Source organism: Delphinus delphis, chromosome X (assembly GCF_949987515.2).
Source record: "Delphinus delphis chromosome X, mDelDel1.2, whole genome shotgun sequence".
Lineage (NCBI taxonomy): Eukaryota > Metazoa > Chordata > Mammalia > Artiodactyla > Delphinidae > Delphinus > Delphinus delphis.
In genome coordinates this window covers 114,431,210-114,445,197 of record NC_082704.1, presented here as the reverse complement: position 1 = coordinate 114,445,197, position 13,988 = coordinate 114,431,210, and the positions used below count along the sequence as shown (strand labels likewise).

The following is a 13,988-nucleotide window of genomic DNA, read 5'->3' as shown; positions in this document are numbered from 1 at the left end:
TATAGCACAGGGAACTATACTCAATATCTTGTAATAACCTATAAGGGAAAAGAATGCGAAAAAGAATACACACACACACACACATACATATACATATATATAACTGAATCGCTTGGCTATACACCTGAAACTAACACAATATTGTAAATTTACTATACTTCAATTTAAAAAATATATAGGGCACACAGTTAAGCCTGAATTTCAGATAAATAATAAATATTTAGTATAAGTACATCCGAGATGTTGCATGGAACAGACTTATATTAATAAATTATTTGTTGTTTATCTGAAATTCAAATGTAACTGGGAACCCTGTGTTTTATCTAGCAACTGTAGTTGGAGATATATATTCCATTTGACAAAATTATTTTAAAATCCTGTTGTTTTGAACATTGATAATTTGTGTGCGTGGCTTTGCTCACAAAACTGCTTTTTTTATGAATTGCTCGGCTTTATGTAAATAAGGTCCCTACTCATGTTGATTTCAACCTGATAAATCCAATTAGACTGATCTCATTGTCTCAACTTTAATTTTAATGCAGAAACCCAAAACTTACATTATCTAGAAGTTTGAGGTTGGAAATACATGGCTCGAAACCTCCAGTTCAGTGGTTCCCAAACTTGCCTGCACATTAGAATAGCTTGGAGATCTTTCAAAAATCCCAAACCGGGTCTTCCCTGGTGGCGTAGTGGTTGAGGGTCCGCCTGCCGATGCAGGGGACACGGGTTCGCGCCCCGGTCCGGGAAGATCCCACGTGCTGCGGAGCGGCTGGGCCCGTGAGCCATGGCCGCTTGGGCCTGCGCGTCCGGAGCCTGTGCTCCGCAATGGGAGAGGCCGCAACAGTGAGAGGCCCGCGTACCGCAAAAAAAAAAAAAAAAATCCCAAACCTTGGCCATACGCCATACCCATTAATCCCAGTCTCGGAATGGGGCACAGGTGTATCTTCTGAAGGTCCCCAGGCAATGCCAGTGTGCAGACACATTTGGGAAGCAGTGCCCTGGTTTATAATTTAATTTCATATAGGACTCCAGAAGCCTTGCACTTGCTTTCAGTTTCAGATTCTGGGAGAGAAATATGCTCTTTGATATGGAGAACTCCAGTGCCTGTAACAATACACTTAGCGAACTGAAGTTAAAATTCTACATACAAGAGATGAGAGAGAGTTTTCAAAATCTGTTCCCCCTAAAAAATGATACATTAAACCTGCTGGGAGCCTAGAAGATAGCATGGAAGATCATGTGGGATCATGGGAGGAACCTTTTTTCGAAATGGAAAATAAAAGAACATGTTTGACAACAGGAATACTGTAGCAAAAAGGGAGAAATCAACAACGCAGTGAAAGGACACCATAATTTCTAGGAAAAACAAAAAACCTTTAGAAGATGAGAAAGGGTGAAATCCAGAACCAAGGGTCAGGGGTGGCCTTACACGGGGACAGATATTTCAGCCATTTTAATAATGACTTAAATTAGTGTCAGTTCATTGATGAGGATACCAAAGCACGGTTAAATAATTTGCCCGTGCTCATGCGCCACGAAGTAGCACAGCAAGATCTGAGGTGTGATGCTGTGTCTCCAGAGCCCATGTGCTACACCACTGTACTGACAAAATGGGAGAATGACACTGGTAGTTGGATGATGGTACGATGTAGAGCTCCTAATTGCTCCTATCATTTCCAAGGATTATGAGGCAGGTTACCAGCTGAAAATGGGATGGAAAGGAGGAATGTAGAAGGTTTAAGGAGGAAAGATATAGTATTAAATAGTAGTTTGGGAGAATAAAAAAGCCATTGCTCAAGGAGAGAGATGGGGTCAGAATGCTGAGGCAGAGGTAGTGGGAGAGCCCATCTGAGATGTGTGGTTATGAATTTAAAGTTTACGATTAAATTTAAAACTTTAATTAAAACAATCAGCAGGTGCCCCTTTGCAGTCAAAGCTCTTACTATCATTGACAATTGACTTTTGAAAAAAAAAAAGGAGGGGGAGGCGTTTCCAATTATTTGTCCCTTAGGAAATGGCATCTTTCCAAAGTAGCACTTTCCAATTTTTTTGAGTCTGAATTATGTTTGGAAAAAATGGTAACAAGAGCTCACACTGATTGAGGGGTTACTATAAACCATACTTTCCATACAAGAATTGATTTAGTCCCCACAACTGTGAGTACTGTGATCATACAGCCCAGTTTACTGCAGAAAGTCCTGTTTCTGCCTATTTTCCTGATGCCCTGTGTAATTTAGCATTTGTCTTGGATTATTCATTTTAAACCAAAACACTTATTAATAGTTGCATTAAAATAAACTCAGATGGGTTTGGTGGACCTCCACTCTATACATCTGCTTTCTGTCATGGCGTGATCTTCTGGGTTGGGGGTACACAGGTGCAGTACACAAGTTCTCACTTTAACATGTGTTGAAATCTAAAAAATAACCATCCCCATCCCTGGCCTCTGTTCTTCACCCTTTCCAGAAGCAATGTCATAACTAACACTCTTTCCAGGATAGCTGGAAGGGAGCTTGCTGATAAAATGAAGTGCACTCAGACACAAGAGGCTAGGGATAAACCTTTCTTTCTTTTGGTCTGTCAGTGATGAGATACTGCTGTCCTGCTGGCCATTTGGGGCACCAGCCTTGGCCCATGACACGGCATACAAAACCTAGAAAGCCACTAGGCCACCCTTTGGTGGGGTCAGTGGAAAACATGAGAAAATCCTAAGTTCAGTGAACATGAGACCAACAAAATAGAGGCTGAGCAGTCTTGCTGTGGGCATCTAAATGCTCATGATTGAATGGCTTTGTCATTTCTTGATGATTTAAATCTGTAATTGTCTTACTGTTTGATAATTACTGTAAAATAAAAAAGCATCAACATTATAGAGCTGGATTGTCCGAGCCACTTTCCACTATCAAAACTGTCCTTGTTGGGATCAGTTAAGTGGTCATCCTGCCAATAATGAAGGCAGTGTTCTTATCTCCACTGTACAGATGAGGAGAGGAAAGCCCTGAGAGGTTAGGTAAAACGCCCAAGGCCACACACGCAGGCAGCCTGGCTCCAGCGTTCCGGGCCTCAGCTGCTGCTCTGCAGAGTTCACATCATTTTACATCTTACATTCTGATCCAGTATCTCTCTCCCACTCACACACTTGAAACGAACATCTCTAATGCACCCTAATATTTTCTATTCAGTTTTTTTAAGGCTGGTCCACCAGGGATGAGATTAGGGTGAGGCAAGTGAGATTAAGTCACACAAGTACAGGGTCAGATCTTGTATTTATTTAAATTTGGTAGTTTTTCCCCATGGCTTTTTGCATTAATAAGGAATTTTTCAAATATTGCATTAAAATATTGACCTGAAGTACTGGGGTTTTGGCACCCCCCCCCTTACATTTTGCACCTGAGACCTTACCTCGCCTTAGTTCCAGCCCAGCTGGTCTTGAACCATTAGACTTTCACAGACCCTAATAGGTTGTGGCCTGAGTTTAAAAACAAAAACAAGGCCACCATGTTAAAATGTTCAATATTCCCAATAAAAAACTCATCTCTTTAATTTCCCATTAGGAAACTGACCTCCCCAACACAATCCAGCCTGATTCTTTAGACGGTGTAAGAAAATCCCAGCGCAGATTACTTCCCAAAGTGACACTGGCATGATGTTCAAGGAAGATGTTTACTGAGAGAGCCCTGAGATTACATTTACTTACATGGGAAGAGTGCCGGGTGTTTACTGAACCATCAAGTTATGAAACGGGGTCACTTTCAAGGAGGGGACCAGGCAATTTGCAACTAGGCGTATCTGCTTTACCTTTTCTACATCTCAAAAAGCAGCCAATTTTATCAAAGCAGAGTTTCTCAGCAACGATCAAGCTGAGATCTTCACTGACAGAACTTGCAAATCCCTATGGTTGGGCCAACCCCAGCCTGTTAGAAGTTGATGTGCCCCAGGTTTAAGTAGTAAATCCTATTTTTATGTTACGCCCTCAGCTCCAGTAACTTTTCACACCATGTGATGGTTTAACAACGTCCCCATAAGAACTTTAAAGCCTCACCTGCGCTTCTCTTGCCCTGTCTTTTTATATCTGGCCACACCACTCCTGACTTCAGCACTGTGCCTGATTTCAGGTTTCCAGTTACCCATAGAGCTCTGACTGCTTTATTTTCAGTGACTAAACAGAAATTGTAGCTGCTTGAGAACATGGCTACGGCTTCTAGGCCACCTGAGGATGAGCCGCATTTTAAAGGGAATGCTGTGAACACACTGTTTAGACTTCAACCTCCCCGGAAGAAAAGACGGGGCCTCAACCTAATTAGACAACAGGGTGAGAATGTGAGGCCCTGACCAAAATGTCTCACGTGACAGTAACTTGGAAAAGTCCTCATTTTTTTTGCAATTTTGCCTTTCCCTCCCTTCATTTCCCTGTCCTTTAATTCTTAGATTGCCAATTTCCCAAAAGATAACTTCCTAGTAATCTGAAATATATATACATATAACTGAATCACTTTGCTGTACATCTGAAAGTAACACAAAATTGTAAATCAACTATACTTCAATTTAAAAATAAGAATTTCCTGATCCTACCGGGTAGAAATGATACCACTCTTTCAAGCACGCATAGTATGTAATTTGTTCCTTTCATAAGGTGTCACTTTCTACCCATTTGTTGTACGCTTTACAGAAGAATATAAAATTGAAATATATTGGGGGGGTTATTTAGGACACTCTACCTAGAAATACTTGAATCCTGCTCTTAACCAATCATCTTCCCTTTGGAGGGGAATTGGACCCCTCCAATTCCCCTCCATTGGACCTATTGGAGGGGAATAAACCTACAAGAACAGTAGCTATTTTATCGTTATCCAGGTTTTAGCCTCAAATCCCAGTGCACTGCCCCAGGAGGGGAACAACTTAGAAGCCCTGTCCCTCCACTCGGAAGGTCCAGAGCCCTGCACTATTTCCTCCTCAATGTTCCAAGGCCCTTAGATCTTCCCATTCCAGTGGGGCGGAAGCCCCACTGGTGAAGGCCAGAAGACAAGGACCCAGAGCAAATGGTCACCTGGGAGTGGCTTTTTCACACCCATGGGGTCCTGGAAAGTCCCCAGTCAGACCAACACTCCTTCCCCTTAAGGACCAAAGTCTCCTTCCTCTCTTTCTGGAGACACCCCTTCAAACACTTAAGGATGGTGAGCCGGCAGGTCTTCTCAAAGTTTCTGAGCTAAACTGACCTACTCTTTCCTATGATACAGCTTACAGCCTCTTAGCACACTGCTCACCCTTTCTCTAGTTCGCTAGTGACATCTTGAAGAATGAGTCACAGAATGTGATAGTGCAGGCATGATCAGCATGTAATACAGAAAAGCAGGAATATCCCCTCTCTTTATCTGTACTTTTTTTTTGTTTTGTTTTTGTTTTTGCGGTATGCGGCCCTCTCACTGCTGTGGCCTCTCCCGTTGCGGAGCGCAGGCTCTGGACGCGCAGGCGCGGCGGCCATGGCTCGCAGGCCCAGCCGCTCCACGGCACGCGGGATCCTCCCGGGCCGGGGCACGAACCCGTGTCCCCTGCATCGGCAGGCGGACTCTCAACCACTGCGCCACCAGGGAAGCCCTATCTGCACTTTTTAATAGAGCATTAAATTACAGTAGTGCTTTTCAGTAGTCATATTCCACGATTGGCTCATTTTGACGTTGCTAATGCTTGTTCATTTCCCAAGTCTTTTTTTTCCTATTAATACATATAGCTGTCAAGTTATCTGTTCTTGATTATGTGCTTGATTTTTTTCAAACCTAAAGAAAGGACTTTATATTTATTGCTATAAATATTCACCTCGTTGGATCTGGCCCATTTTTTAGAATGTATTAATCTTCTTGATAGTGATTTACTCATCTGGAAAATCAGCTACTACTTCTAGCTTTTTAACACTGACAAATAGGTGTCAATGCCCTTCAAGCAAAGGCCACCAGGAGCAAGCTGGTAGTTAAGTTGGGTTTACTACTCTTTGCAGTGAGGGGGAACATAGAGAGGGCTCTAAACTGGGCGATTTGGGAGGAAAGACTACGGAAGCAGAGGTTTGCTCTAGACTGGATGCTGTCAGAAAGCAAGGGAAATTCAGTGATTAGGTATCTCAATAAATCTTATTTATAGGAGGGCAGACTAGAGTGAAAATAAAACTATATTTGGTAAAGAAGCAGCAGTCCCTCATTTTAACTGAAAGAAAGATGTTTAGTATTTTCTGGGTGTCATAGTGACCTTGTTTTCATCTGTGCTTAGATAACATTATGAAGTGGCCTTGTTTTGTCTCACTCTATCATGGTCTCAGAGTAACCCTGAGCTTGGTATTCTGTGAGATTACTACAACTGGCAACATTCAAATGGAGGCTCTGTAATCTACCAGCTCTGTGACCCTGGCAGGTTACTTAAAAAAAAAAAAAAAAAACCTACCTGTGCCTCAGTTTTCTCATCTGTAAATAGAGTTAATATGTATTCACCTCATAGGACTGTGGTGAGAATAAAATGACTTCCCATGGGTAAAGCTCCTAAAATAGGCCCTGGTATGTGCTAAGTTCTACATTTAGTGATTGCTTGTTTTAGTATCCACTTTCTGCACCACAAAGGTATGTGGTAGACTCAGAGTCATAAAGGTTTTGCTCAATGTATGGGGGAACATAGTCTACAGATTAAAATCAACTATCTTAGAATACAGCAACAGGCTGCCGACCTGCTCCCTCCCCCATTTTTACTCCTCTCGTCTTTCTTCCACAAAGGGAAATTAGACTGCACAGCAAGATGTCAGCCAGGTACAGCTATTTTTATAATCATCGGGTTGAAATAATGAATTCGTGCTCTTACTCTACAGTGTCCAAACAAGAGAAGTAGAAAGATTGAGGCTAAGCTGAATTCTTCCATTTTACCTCCCACTGCTAAGATGTAGTTTAGCCACAGCCAGTCAGTACAAGGGCACTTTTCTCAAAGTTACAGAGCCCATTAAGACCCTGCCAACCCAATTAGAATGTAAACGGACTTTGAAAGAAGGCTGCTGAAATGCAGATGTCACTACCACTAAGCCTAACCGACCAAACAAATCTAAGCAAACAGGGGACCCACTGAACTATATTCAGAGTAAGGTCAACCTTTGATAATCTTGCTTTTTAAGGTCTCTCACCTTTTTCTTCCTCTCCAAAGGATTAGAGCAGTGGTTCTCAACCTGGGCTATTCTGCCCTCCCCCCACAAGGCACAGTTGACAATGTCTGGAGATACGTTTGGTTGTTACAGCCACGGGAGGGATGCTACTAGCCCCTAGTGGGTAGAGGCCAGGGATGCTGCTAAACATCCTACAGTGCACAGGACAGTGCCCACGGCAAAGGATGACCCAGCCCTAAATGTTGACAGTTCCACGGTGGAGAAATCCTTGCTTTAGAACATTGGTAGGTTACACTTCTCAGCATGAAACATTCTAGGTTATTTTCTGTTTCTTGTATGTAAATCGTGCCACCCTTGCAAACACCCGCCCACCAAGGCAGGAGAGCACTTCCGGTTCTGCTAACATCAGTCAGGGTCAATTCCTGCTTGATTCACATACACGTGGGGCCCATTGGGTGATGGCCAGTTGTCTTTCCCTTACATTAGAAAAAGGCAAATTCTATTCAGCAGCCTACCTTCTAAAAATTGATTTATTTATTCAAATGCACACTCAACTGAGTAGGAAGGAAAACTGCATCTGATTGGCTTCATTCATTAAGACACAATTCATGTGGATGCCTCCTACCCCCTAAAAAGATCTCTGATGCTATGCATAGCTTCATGCATGAAGTAAGGCAGGGTCACATCTGGAAAATACTAGGTTCAGACTCTGAATTAACATCCTGATTCTGAGAGATGAAGATGCTTGTATGTGGGTAGGGAAAAAAAATTAAGCTCTTTATCACACCTATTTCGGGAATGCTCATTGATGTGAAGAGTCATAATGTAAACTTACTTTTAGGATTAACACGTGAACACGTGTGGTTCAACAGGCGCACACATCCACGTTTGGTGTTAAAGAGAAAGGGAAGGCAGTAGGACAGCATTAAACAAGCAACAAACAGTGTTGTTCGTTCTAGAGAAAACCCAGTGGGGAACTCTTAAAGTGGGTTTGTTACTCAGATTGGGAGAATGCCTAGGAATCCTCACTCCGCAGACCAGCACAGGAATTGAGAATAACCAACAACAAGTGCACTTGTCCGGTTGCAGACTGCAATGAACGATTCACAGGTGGTGCTGGTGTATGGACTCCACCTTGACCATCCTGCTCTAGATCAGTACTTCTCCAGCTTTGGTGCACGTGAGCATCACCTGAAGCCTAGGCAACACACAGAACTCTGGGCTCCAGCCCGAGAGACGCTGACTCAGTAGGTCAGAGCCTGGGACTTTTGCAACATTTGCGGGCCAGGTGATTCTGATGCTGCTGGTCCAGAGACCCACACTTTGAGTAGTGAGGCTCCAGAGAACTCTGTAAAACGGCTTTCGGTAAGAAAATGCCGTGATTACCTCATACCTTTGCTACTAACGTGTCCATAGTCATGTCAAGGACATTAACCTCAGAGATTCCACGTTGGGAAACTAGCCACTGAAAGATTAACAAACAGAAAATACTTTATAAAGGTATTTTTAGATTGAAGATCCCTACAGGTCTCCTTTTTCCTTGTCCTTGGAAGGAAGCTTTTTTTTTTCCTTTCAGGAAGAATACAGTGCAACAGTGTATGTTCTCTTTTGTCATTTAGCATTTTCTCCATGTTCTGCCACATGTTTGCACAAAGTGCTTAAAGAGGATTTCATACATCATTAATTAAGGTAACAACTGCTTCCTTAGCAAACAGGATGTTGAAGAGGTTGTAAAATGCTTCTCCTGGGAGGCAGGAGGCATGTTTGGTTTTTGTCTTAAAGGTTGAGGGGTTCAGATGAGGCTTTCACAGACCTGTGTGGATTAGGAGTTTGGACTTAACTGTGAAAACCAGCAAGAAAAAAGAAATGTCACTGTACTTTGTAATTCCCCTATACCACCAAGGTACAGAGCTGATACTTGTCAGGGGTATAGAGGCCTGAAATATTTTTCAGTTGTTCCTTCTTCCCAGCTTCTTCCATTTTGTTAGGTACTGTGACAGACTGTTCTTTTAGGGCATCCAGTATGGAATTCCCTTTTGCAAGATGCAAAGTGACTTGCAGAAGCAGCCTTGCAAATTAAATGCCTTTCTTTGTAGTGCCTCCCTCCAATTCCTTCTTTCATCTCAGGCTATTTCCCATTATCTCTATTTTCTTTACTACCTTCCTTCCTACTAGGTTATATTTTTCTGACTCTGATTTTCTTCTCTTCAAAATTTTCACTTTCCCTTACCTTCAGACTATTTTATTGATTCATCCACTCATATATTCAGTGTAGATGTATTGCACACTTTCTACAAGCAATCCACAAAGTCTGCCCTTGGGATGCTCACAGGCCACGGAGAGACAGAAAATGTGTCGGCTTATTAGTCTATGTACATATGATATATTGTGATACAGACACTACGGTAAACGCTGTGGACGCCCCACCCATATCCCCACGGCACTCTCTGCTTCTAAATACAGTGGTGGCTTCCTACTACAAGTTCTGCTCTGCCTTGGTGTGAGGAGAAGGAGGGTGTCTTAGGCCCCAGAAGCATGCTCCAGTTTTGCAGGGCAAGCTGGCAACACTGAGGGCTTACTCCAGGAACAGCCCTCCATCAGTAACCGCTGGGGGCGGGGGTTAAATATCCCAACTTCCTTGTCCCTCTGAGGCATGTTCTACACTGGCTCCCAGGGGTTCCAAGTGGCACTGAGCCCCAGGTGCCCACGCTGTAACCTTTGTACCAATGCACCTTTGACATTGTTTCTTTCCCCACCTCACTTTCCCACTCCTCTACTGGTGCCTCCTGAGATCGCCTCCCGAGATGACCTCCCATATAAACTATCTGTACTCATATCTTTGTCTCAGGGCCTTCTAGAAAAAGCCAACTAAGACAGTACCAAGCCAACACGTGTGCTCCCTCAGGGTTGAGTAACAAGACAGGAAGCTGGAGAGGTGAACAGGTGCTAGGCAAGGAAAGGCTCCACACCATGCTAAGAGGGTTGAACTTCCTCCTCAGGGCAATGGGGAGACACTAAGTTTTTAAGTAGGGAGGGGACGCCATGGTGAAATTTGCATTATGAAAACAAAGTCCAGTTGGGCACTATGGAAAATGCTTCAAACAGAGCAGGACAGGAGGCAAGAGGAAGAGGAGATGGTTCTTGTTTTAATCAATACCAGAGATAATGAGGGACTGAAAGGTAACAAGAAATTAAATAATTTCTAAAAAATTAAGAAAGCAAAATCACCCACTCTTCTCACTTTTATTCAAGATAGTCCTAGCCACAGAAATTAGGCAAGAAAAAGAAATAAAAGGCATCTAAATTGGAAAGGAAGAAGTAAAACTGTCACTTTTTAGAAAACCCTAAAGATTCCACCAAAAACCTGTTAGAACTAGTAAATGAATTCAGTACAGTCACAGAATACAAAAATCTGTGGCATTTCTATACACTAATAACAAACTATCAGAAATAAATTAAGAAAACTATCCCATTTACAGTTGCATTAAAAAGAATAAAATACCTAGAAATAAATTTAACCAAAGAGGGAAAAGACCTGGGCACTGAAAACTTTAAGACACTAATGAAAGAAATCAAAGACACAAATGGAAAGGTATTCCATGCTCATGGATTGGGAGAATAGTTAAAATGTCCATCCTACCCAAAGCAATCTACAGATTGCAATCCCAATCAAAATTCCAACGGCGGGCTTCCCTGGTGGCGCAGTGGTTGAGACTCCGCCTGCCGATGCAGGGGACACGGGTTCGTGCCCCGATCGGGGAAGATCCCACATGCCGTGGAGCGGCTGGGCCCGTGAGCCATGGCCGCTGAGCCTGCGCGTCCGGAGCCTGTGCTCCGCGACGGGAGAGGCCGCAGCGGTAAGAGGCCTGCGTACCGCAGGAAAAAAAAAAAAAAAATTCCAACGGCATATTTCACAGAACTAGAACAAATAATTCTAAAATTTGTATGGAACCACAAAATATCCCAAATAGCCAAAACAATCTTGAGAAAGAAGAACAAGATTCTGGTTCTGGTGGTGCAGTGGTTGAGAGTCCACCTGCCGATGCAGGGGACACGGGTTCGTGCCCCGGTCCGGGAAAAGTCCACATGCCGCGGAGCGGCTGGGCCCGTGAGCCATGGCCGCTGAGCCTGCGCGTCCGGAGCCTGTGCTCCCCAACGGGAGAGGCCACAACAGTGAGAGGCCCACGTACCGCAAAAAGAAAAAAAAGAAGAAGAACAAAGCTGGAGGCATCACATGCTATGATTTGAAACTAAACAACAAAGCTATAGTAATCAAAACAGTATGGTACTGGCACAAAAACAGATCAATGGAACACAAAGGGCACCCCAAAATAAACCCACACATATATGGACAATTAACTAACAAAGGAGCAAAGAACATCCTAAGGGAGGACACTCTCTTCAATAAATGGTGTTAGGGAAACTGGACAGCCACACACAAAAGAATGAAACTGGACCACTATCTTATACTATACACAAAAATTAACTCAAAATGGATTAAAGACTTCAATGTAACACCTGAATCCATAAAATTCCTGGAAGAAATCATAGGCAGTTAGCTCCTTGACATCAGTCTTACTGAGTGTTTTTTGGTGGATCCGAATCCAAAGGCAAGGGAAACAAAAGCAAAAACAAATGAGACTACATCAAATTTAAAAGCTTCTACACAGCAAAGACAACTACCATCAAAACAAAAAGGCGACCTGTGCAATGGGAGATAGGATATTTGCAAACAATATGTCTGATAAGGGGTTAATATCTAAAATACATTAAAAAACAACCTAATTAAAAAATGGGCAGAGACTCTCAATAGACATTTTCCCAAAGAAGATATACAGATGGCAAACAGGCACATGAAAAGATGTTCAACATCACTAATTATTAGGGAAATGCAAATCAAAATCACAATGAGATATTGCCTCACACCTGTTAGAATGGCTATTACTGAAAAGAAAAGAAATAGCAAATGTTGGAGAGGATGCAAAGAAAAAGGAACCCTTGTACACTGTTAGTGGGAATGTAAACTAGTGCAGCCACTATGGGAAACAGTACAGAGACTCCTCAAAAAATTAAGAATAGAACTACCATATGACCCAACTATTCCACTTCTGGGTGTCTGTCCAAAGAAAATGAAAACACTACTTCAAAAAGATATGTACACCCCTATGTTCACTGCAGGTCACATGCCTGTGAAGAGTAAGGCTTTTGCCAGACAGAATGGATAAATAGACAAAAGTATGACTCATGTGATGGTCCAAGGAGGGGGGTAGAGAAATGGATATAATGTCAAGAGGAGAAGAGGGAAAATGAAAAGAGAACGAACATTTTCCACGTAAATGAAAATGTGACCAATACAGTAGTTACCCCCCACCCCTTTTTGGCAATAAAACAGTTACCCCAGGTCCTTAACATCAGTGATCCTCTAATTATCAAACTTAGTTGAAGTTCTAGTTTTGCACACAGACTCTTTTAAGAGACTTTTGCTATACAATTTTTTTAAGGGGAATTCAACATTAAAATAAGAAAACTTGCATCAACTAGTCTCCTTTTGGTGCTATTTGTGTTTTGTTTGCTAGGATAGACAGACTCCCAGACAAGTGATTTCAACACAGAGTGCTGTGTACCACATGAGAGGTTTAAGTGCAAGATTTGGTGATGACCAAGGAGAGAGCATCTCCTCCACTTAGTAGCAGCAGGGAATTGACTGTTCACCTGGGTCTTGACACAGGAATAAGAACTTGACAGATGAAAAAGGGGTGAGGAGGATGTTCTGGCTGAGGGAACAGTTATGCAAAGGTTCAGAAGGAAGAAACAACAGGGTGCTTTCAGGTCATCATCAAGAGTTGGGTCTCAAATACCATATGATATCACTTATATGTGGAATCTAAAATATGATACAAACGAACTTATTTACGGAACAGAAACAGACTCACAGACATAGAGAACAGACTGGTGGTTGCCAAGGGGGCGGCGGGGGGGAGGGATGGAGTGGGAATTTGGGATTAGCAGATACAAGCTATTACATATAGGATGGATAAACAACCAGGTCCTATTATATAGCACAGGGAACTATATTCAATATCCTGTGATAAACCATAATGGAAAAGAAAATATATGTGTATAACTGAGTCACTCTGCTATACAACAGAAATTAACACAACATTGTAAATCAACCATACTTCAATTTAAAAAAATACTTTCATAAGGATGAAAACAGATAATGAACTTAAAGCAAAAAAAAAAAGAGCTGGGTCTGGCCAAGTGTTGGGGACATGGAGGGATGAGGAAGAAAGACTACAGCTGCTCACGAAGTGGGAACCACCAAAAGGTCTTAAAGATGCTATAATCAGAATGGAACTGTAGGAATGTCGCTCTGTACAGAAATGGCCAGGATGGAATGAGGCAGTGTCAGGAAAATGCTGCTGCAGCGTTTCTAATTAAACACTTTTAATTGTACACTTACCTAAAAGCCCCTCCCCAGAGGCGTAGATTATTATGAATACACGTTTATCTTTTTGTAGTTTTGCTGCAACTACCGTTCCAAATCTGACATACATACTGTGACCTTAGCAAAGCTTGCCTTACATAAGTGTAAATACGAAAATGCCTTTGCGGTTTGAATTATTTGCAGTAACACATGCTTCTCTCCCTTTTTTTAATATTTATTTTATTTAATTATTTATTTTTGGCTGCGTTGGGTCTTCGTTGCTGCGCGTGGGCTTTCTCTAGTTGCGGCGAGCGGGGGCTTCTCATTGCGGTGGCAGAGCACGGGCTCTAGGTGCACGGGCTTCAGTAGCTGTGGCATGTGGGCTCAGTAGTTGTGGCGCATGGGCTTAGTTCCTCCGCGGCATGTGGGATC

General features: G+C 42.6%; 1 protein-coding gene across 3 annotated transcripts in view; it reads left to right on the top strand.

The window, feature by feature from the left end:
• Nucleotides 1-13,988, top strand: part of GLRA2 (glycine receptor alpha 2) — a 194,275-nt gene that overhangs the window by 158,592 nt on the left and 21,695 nt on the right. The window lies entirely within an intron of this gene.